Source organism: Miniopterus natalensis, chromosome 1 (genome assembly GCF_054644295.1).
Source record: "Miniopterus natalensis isolate mMinNat1 chromosome 1, mMinNat1.hap1, whole genome shotgun sequence".
Classification (NCBI taxonomy): Eukaryota; Metazoa; Chordata; class Mammalia; order Chiroptera; family Miniopteridae; genus Miniopterus; species Miniopterus natalensis.
The window spans coordinates 63,605,542-63,613,715 of record NC_142081.1 but is presented as its reverse complement, the minus strand read 5'-3'; positions in this window follow the sequence as shown (position 1 = coordinate 63,613,715).

Here is an 8,174-nt window from a genome sequence, read left to right as displayed (position 1 = left end):
TGAAGGTGACTCGGAAGAGAGTTGACCTCTGCTAAAGGAGGACACTATTAACGGGAGCCCTTCACCATCAAGTTAATAATCTCAGACAAGAAGATGTAGTGAGGTTACATGTGACCATGGACAGTGAAATGTTGAACTGGAACTGATTTCATACCAGAATTTTAATTTTAACTGTAAAAGAATTTTGTAAAAACCAATACCCAAAGCCACCTTTTCCTATTCCTCTATAGTTATTTGAGAGATAAAAGTTTTAATGGAGAGATATGTAAGAAGTGAAGATTTAAGCACTTGTTTTAAGCACTTGTTTTTCTGAGAACAAACTCTTAAAAATATATACTTTTTCAGTGGAGAGGAACTGCTTGTGATACTGTTGTAATTAGCTAGTTATTAATAATAGGAAAGGAGAAAAAAGGAGGCTAGAGATTATAAGAATGGCCATCTGGGCAGCTTCACCAGGAAGCTGCAATTTCACACTTCCCAGGAAACCACCAGCCCATCCCCTGCAGATTACTAGAGTAAGGGATTAGACAAAGGGGAGAATGGAGGCATGCGCGAGGAAGTTAGGGTGACTTAGGGAAGGTAATTGTCAATCAAACCTTTGCTAGAAGAGATGAAGCCCATGCAAACCTGTGAAAATTTGGGGATACATAATCCTCCAAACAAAGGAGATCACTCTCTCTTGGCTCTTGGCTCTTGGCTCTTGGCTCTTGGCTCTTGGCTCTTGGCTCTTGGCTCTTGGCTCTCGACTATGTTGCATTCACCTGTATGGCCCATGGCCATGCTGACCCCACACACAATGGACTGATGGGCTGTAGCAGGAAACACAAACTAAGCTAGCCTGATGCTGGATTGGACTGTGCCCTAACATGGAATGAAACCTTGGGACACTGGCTTTGATTCTAGCCTTATTGAATTCATAGCTACACTTCTTCCTTGATCTAACAAAGGGAAATGGGGCCTTGGAAACTTAGGGGTGTGGTTCCACAAAAATAAAGCTTTCTATAACATTTAATCCTCTCACGCAAGTTTCAAAAATACTTTTTCTCGGGATGTCACAAGAATTCCTCGCTCATGAACAATAGGTGGGCATGTGGACCTGTCCCTGCCAGTTATACTTGCAAAACAAAATAAAATACATTGTGTGTCCGCATACACACACACCTTCCTCCCACTCCATCAGAAGCAAGGGTTAAAACTAGACTGAAGGAAGATTAACAAAAGTGCAATGACAAAGTAATAAATGGAGTATTAGTGTTTCTGTGGCTGAGTGGTAAATGATAAAAGCATACCTTATTAAATACAAATGAAATACAAGTGGCATCACTTTGTTTTCAGGTTGTGTTTTTATCAGCATCGTTATTTCTCTGTCATCACAACATTTTGAGGAAGGAAATTTATCTTTCAGTTAGACATCATTTTAAACGCAGAGCTTAGAGTGTAGCCTGGACTCAGATATGTTTCTTTGACTCTCCAATACACAGAGAAAAATCAACGTGTTGATGGTGATCCTTCAGTATTCAAAATTTTCTTCAACTCATCTAATAGTCTTCACATGTCCCCGGATCATTAAAGATTGATAAAAGAAGTTCACAAACTTATTTGTATCATCTACTTACTCATCTAGTAATATAACAGATGTGAGGAAAATAAATCATGTTGAGTTAATTATTTTTAAATTTTTAACTTTGCTCTCCTTCAAAACATTGTCCATCCTCGGGGTTTCAGATATCCATCCAAGTGGATGACTTCTATGTCTCCATTTTCAACACTGATCCCTCACCCAAACTTCAGTTTTAAATTCGTAAGTCTTCCAGCCAGACCTTTATATCTATTATGGCCCTTCTGACTACTGATATTCAATAGCTCCTAAACTAGAATCAGTACACTCTGTTTCATGAACTAGATTTTTCCTATTCACCCAGGCTAAAGACCTTGATGTTTTCCTTGATTCTGACTCTCTTTCATCCTGAATAACCAGACTGTCCCTAAATTCTAACACTCTCTCGTGTGCAGAGCATGGCACGCTTTTCTTAGACTCCTTCCTTCATCATATCTTTCCCACTTCCATTGTCATAAATAGGATGACATGAAGAGGCCTTTCTCCCAGCTGGGCTGTTCTCTTCAACATTTTAATCAATGACTTGGATAAAATATATAAGTCACTATCAAATAGACAGGTGGCAGGAGTCTGAAAAAAAATAATGACTATTTTACTTGAGAGAAACAAGATGTAGACTCATCACTCCCTTGCTTTATAAGCTCTCAATGGCTCTTTATTGTCTTTAGCTTAGAGTTCATGTTTTCAGCCTGGAACATCAACCTTTATTTCTCGCCATTGTTTTCATGTGTCCTGTGCTCTGGCCTGCCCAGTTCCTTCAGGTGTCCTGCCTTTGCACACCTGGGTGACTTTTCTTTAAAGGGTTCCAGCATCTGGAAGTAACCTTGTACTCTAGGTCTTCCTGCTCAAAACAATAGTCATTGCTTTGACTATATATCATTCAATAGTCACACTCCTTGTTATTTACCCAAATCAGTTTTAAATTTATGTCCACACAAAAACCTGCACATGGATGTCTATAGCAGCTTTATTTATAATTGCCAAGACTCAGAAGCAACCAAAATGTCCTTCAGTAGGTGAATGGGTGAATAAACTGCGGTACCTCCAGACGAAATATTATTCAGTGCTAAAAAGAAATGAGCTATCAAGCCATGCAAAGACATGCAGGGATCTTAAAATGCATATTGCCAAGTGAAAGAATTCAATCTGAAAAAGTTACATAATGTATTATTCTACCTACATGACATTTTGGAAAAGGCAAAACTATGGAGACACTAAAACAATCAGAGGTTGCCAGGGGTAAGGGGTGGGGGGGGGAGAGATAAATAGACAGAGCACAGAGGATTTTTTGGAAAGTGAAAGTACACTCTCTCTGTATAATACCAAAATGTTGAATACATGTCATACATTTGTCCAAACCCATATCATGTACGACACCAAGAGTGAACAGTAAACTATAGACTCTAGGTGATTATTACGTGTCATTGTATCAATTGTAACAAATGTGCCACTCTGGTGGGGATGTTGATAATTGGAAGAGGCTATCAAGTGGGAAATCTCTGTACCTTCCCTTCAATTTTTCTGTGAATCTAAAACTACACTAAAAAGAAAAGTCTTAATAAAACAAACAAAAACTGTCACCCTTCTTTCAAGGCCTAGCCGAATATGTATTCTCTCTATAGTATTCCTTAGTACCTCTGTCTTCCTAATAAAATTAACTGCTTCCTCATCTTTGTTGCCATGGAATTTTCCATATGTATTCCATCATAGTGTTTATCATTTTAAAAATTTATTTTATTTGCTTCTCAGTGTCCTGGCAGCCTGTGATCGGTTTGATGTCATGGCATGTTATCTTATTTATTTCTAAATTCTTAACACCCAAAGAAATGAGAGGCACAATGAGAATCCAATAGGTACCCAAGTGTTGCCCTAATTTGGTGAAATGAAACATGAACAATATTCTGTGTTGTGCTGTTCAAGGGTAGGGTGGCCTATGCTACGTAAATAAAGGTAGCAGGAGTTTAGTCAACAGAAACTTCATTGTGGAGCAATTTGATTTTAGGTGGCATCATTAGGGATAAATAAGGTATGTATAACATTGAAAGTTATAATTCCATATTCCCCTGCACTGGTGTGAAAATACCTACCATACCTAAAATGCCTATAATAATGTATCCTATAAAATGTTCAAAACCACATTTCAAAAGGAATCCAGACTAAATGAAACATTTTTAAAGGTGAACAGCAAGGATGGCAAAGGGAATAAAAAGCATGTCTAAGAGGACACTCAGAAGGAGACAAGGACCCTGATTATGATGGTCTAGCAAAAGGCTAAGGTATGAGTGGAATTAGGCTAGTTCTGTATGCCCTCAAGGCTGAAATTAGCAAGGAGGGGCTGTGAACTTCCCGGATGCAGATTTTTTTCTGTGGAGGAGCAGTACCAAGGCAGCCCCTCTGGAGGTGGTGTCACTTGGTGTGGGTTGAACATCTACTTTTCAGGAAGGACATAGAAGAGATCAGTTAGATATTCTCATAGATCTATTTTTTGTTTGATTGGCCCATTCATTACCATAAAAATTAAAGAGTTTATATGCATTTGGATGCAGCATGAACTCATTAGTTTATTGGTTGCCGTAGAGCCACCCTATTTTATTTGCATCATTATTTGCTGCGCACATTTATATTTTTACCTGCCTTGTTTTGAAGACCTCTGAGTTTGGAAACTGATTTAGGACACTTCTTCCAATTGTGAGATTTTAGGCTTCTCTTCCTCAACATAAATTCTCTTCTCTAGCTTCATGGCCCCTTGTCTTCATTGGTCCCATGTAGGTTTCCTCACCTGTGATGGCCTCTTCTCCACCCTATGTATGCTTATAAAGGGATACAACAAGGCCCAAATTCTTTAAGAACTCACCTGTATTTTGAGTCTCTTTGAGATATTTTTGTCCAAGATATCATCAATAAATAACATTTTTTATTCCCCAATATAAAACTAAACAATTTGAAGAATAAAACAAAAAGGACTGATACACTGGGAGGACCGAGCATAGTATGAGACTAGACTGGGCTGTAGCAAATGTTTCAAATTGAGCAGAGTTATTCGCTTTATCTTAGGCAGTCAAGCTTAGAGCATGAAGGTGCAGCCGTGAACCTGAGGATTGCTGGTAAGAGGAAGAAGGGCAGAGCAGAACCACGCATGCCCAGTGATCCTTTCTGAATTAAACTGAGATAAAGCACTCTGCCTCGCCAGTGGCAGGGTGGAACCCCGAGTTACACTTTTTGAATTCCCTTTATAGGAAGGAAACATCAGGGATGCAAAAAAAGTGTTTGCCAGCTACCTCATTGTTTTCTTATAGTTACTTTATGTGTAGGTCTAATATTCTCCAAAGATAAAATGTTTAAGAGCTAGCATTTACAAATTCCTTCTTTGTTTAACTCAGAGTACCCAGAACTAAGTAAAGACTTTATAAGTAGTAAATACCATCATACAATATAAAGAGTAATGAGTGAGAAGTCTGGAGACTTGAGTTGTAGTCCTAGCTCTGCAACTGTGAGATCTTAATACCTCCAGGCCTCAGTTTTTTATCTGTGAAATTGGGAGATTGGAAGAGAGTATAATCCAGGAGGGAGTCAAAGGCCTAGGACCCATAAATGGGGTTGAAATAGATGACAAGAAGAAATGGTCACAGTGATCTGTTCAGGTCCTAAAGTAAAATAAAATATAATTTTCCCTGATAGTGCAGAACCAAATTGTCATAATTGAATTTAATATAACTGAAAGAGCTTGAATATCTACATAAGCATCTGATAATGACATAAATGTGGTTTGTTGTTTTTTGCACAGTTTCCATTTGCAGGTGCCCAGAGCTGCCTCCCTGACTTCCTCTTCCTGGACAGGGTCATATACTCCATCATATTTTATCTTTAAAATATTAATGTTCTGATCTTGGCAAGGTGTCTTGGAGGAGAAGGATCTGGTAAGCTAATTCACACAAAGGTGAGAGGTGCACATTATATATTCATTCATAGCAGAATTTTAGGAAAGTGTGACATGCTAGGTGCGGAGGTATTTTTGGACACGTAGTCTTTTTTCCAGCATCTCTCCTACCATATTACACAGTTTCAGTCCATGCACACCCATAAACCAGGCTCAGCCTGCATCTGAGAGCGATGATGGTTGTGCACGTGCGTGGGGTTGTGTGTCACGCACCATAAAGACAGGCTGACAGGGAGGTCCATGGCTGGCTGTTCCACATCAAGTGGATTATCCTATGAAATATCCTGAAGTATATAAATCTGCTTGGATTCTCAAGAGATGGACTAGATAACTTAGTAGGTTTTTTTGTCTGCTTCTATTTCCTGAGATCTTTTCTACCAAAGGGAAAAGAAAAAACCACCAAACATTTTTTGGGTCTCACATGTTGGAACAATTATCCAAGAATATTTCATCCCTGAGAAAAATATAACCTCTGAGTTGCTGCCAAAGTCAGTGAGATCTATGGCAGCTTGCCTTCCGCACAGACTTGCACATTAACACTTTCAGGACCCGAGCAGAGAGCACGTTCCACCATTTCCTGCAGCTCACTTGTGAATGAAAGAGACTGACTCAGACCTCAAGGACGGTGCCCTTTGGCACCTGAGGAAACTTTTATTACAAAGTATGTGCTAAATGGGCTCAATTCTATTTTTAGGGTTGCCAGTCATATGCTATAAACATCATTTCTTTTCATATCACTGACAACTTGAATAAAATATTTAAAAGGCATTCTTCAAGGTTGAAGGATAGTGTGACACAGATCACCAACCCATTTCCTCTACCTCCTGGACACAAAGCTGAACTCCATTTTTAGGCTCCTTTGCAGTTATGTGAGGCCGTGGAACTGAGTTTCAGCCAGTGGAATGTAATCAGAAACAACAGACCCACTCCTGGGCCTGGCCCATAGAAGCTTCCCCACTCGTGACCCTTCATCTTCTCCCTTTCCAGTCAGCTAGAAGGGAGTTAGCCCCCAGAGTGACACTGAGGGCCACATATTGAAGAGGGTAGAGCCTGAGTCTCTGATTCTTCTCTTCAGGGAGATCTACCCAAGGTGGAACTCCTACATGGAACAGTTATGAGAGTGAGAAATAAGCTTTTACTGTGTTAAGCCACTGGAACTTGCAAGCTTATCTGTTACAGTGGTTAACATTGCCTTGACCAATACAATTACGATCACATTAATTTTCCTGAAGGTTGTTATTTATCTAGAGAGCTTGTAGTAGGGATAACACATTTTTGGGGTATGCTAAAATTATGTCTGGTAGGAAGTTATACTTTTTGACTTTGAGGGTCTTCCTTTGTCCACACCTGGCACATAATATCCCAATATTTTCTGATTGTGCTTAATCTAAGCTCATATTGATGTCCATTTGCCTTCTCATTTTACTCTATCATACTTTGTTCACTTCTTTTTTCAACACTTTGGCTCCCTTTCCTCATTTGGCACATTCATTCATTCAGCTAGTATTTACTGTGTGCCTACTATGTGTCAGACATTTGCTGGGCACTGAGTGGACCTTTGGCTCTGCTCTCCTCTCAAGGAGTTTTGGTACGATGTGGGGGATTGATAATAAACAAGAAAAAAAACAGACCCATGGGGAGTACTAAGTTATGATAAGTACTATGAAGGAAATGATTATGGTCCAGGGATGGACAAGAATGATGGAGGAGTACAGATAACTCTGCTTAGAGAACATTAGCACAGAAGAGTCTGAGGGGGTGACATATCATCTATGAGCCAAGGAAACAGGAAAAGCAAACCATAAAAAGAGTAGAGGAGAGGCATTCCAACTTGTGCAAGGGCACTGCGGCAGGGAAGTATTTTGCAGGTTTAAAGAATTAGAAGGGAAGACCGAAGCTCTGTGGTTTATGGAGAGTGAGGTACAGAAAAGATGAAATAGGAGAGCACGTAAAGTTGTCCCGGGTTTCAAATGTCTTGGGAAGGAGTGTGGCTTTTAATATAAGTGCAGTGAGAAGTCATTGACACATTTTAAGTAGAAAAATAAAGCCACATAATTAATGTTTTTTAAAAATGCTTTGGCTTTTGCTTGTAAAATAGATGGTAGGGAGCCCAGGGTTGGAAGAATGATAATCCAGGAAGGAGAGTTTCACAATTGTCCGGGTGAAGTGTGATATAACTGGACCAGAAAGGAGGAAGTGGGGATTAAAAGATACTACGAATGTATCTGTGGCACAATTTTAAATGCCCATGTGACATGCCAGTCGAGATTTTGAACACACACTTAGATACATGTGTCTGAAGATCAGAGGAGCGCTTCTGTGCTTTACCCATACATTTGGGAGTTGTGTTACTGTGCAGTATTTTAGCCACAGAGAGGTGTAAAAGACCCAAGGCCTCCACTTCCCCTCACAGTGTGCTTTTTGGATCAAAAAGCCGTTATGGAGAGAAACAGGTTTCTAGAGTGCCAATTAAACATGGCTGAAAGGAGGGCAATTTGTTAATCGACCCACAGCAACAGAGAATATTTCAAGGGGGTCCTCAGAAAAGGTGATGGGCTGCCTCGAGCTGTCTGCATTTCCTGTTCAATCATTGTTGTGACTAAAAATGCAAAATTTGCC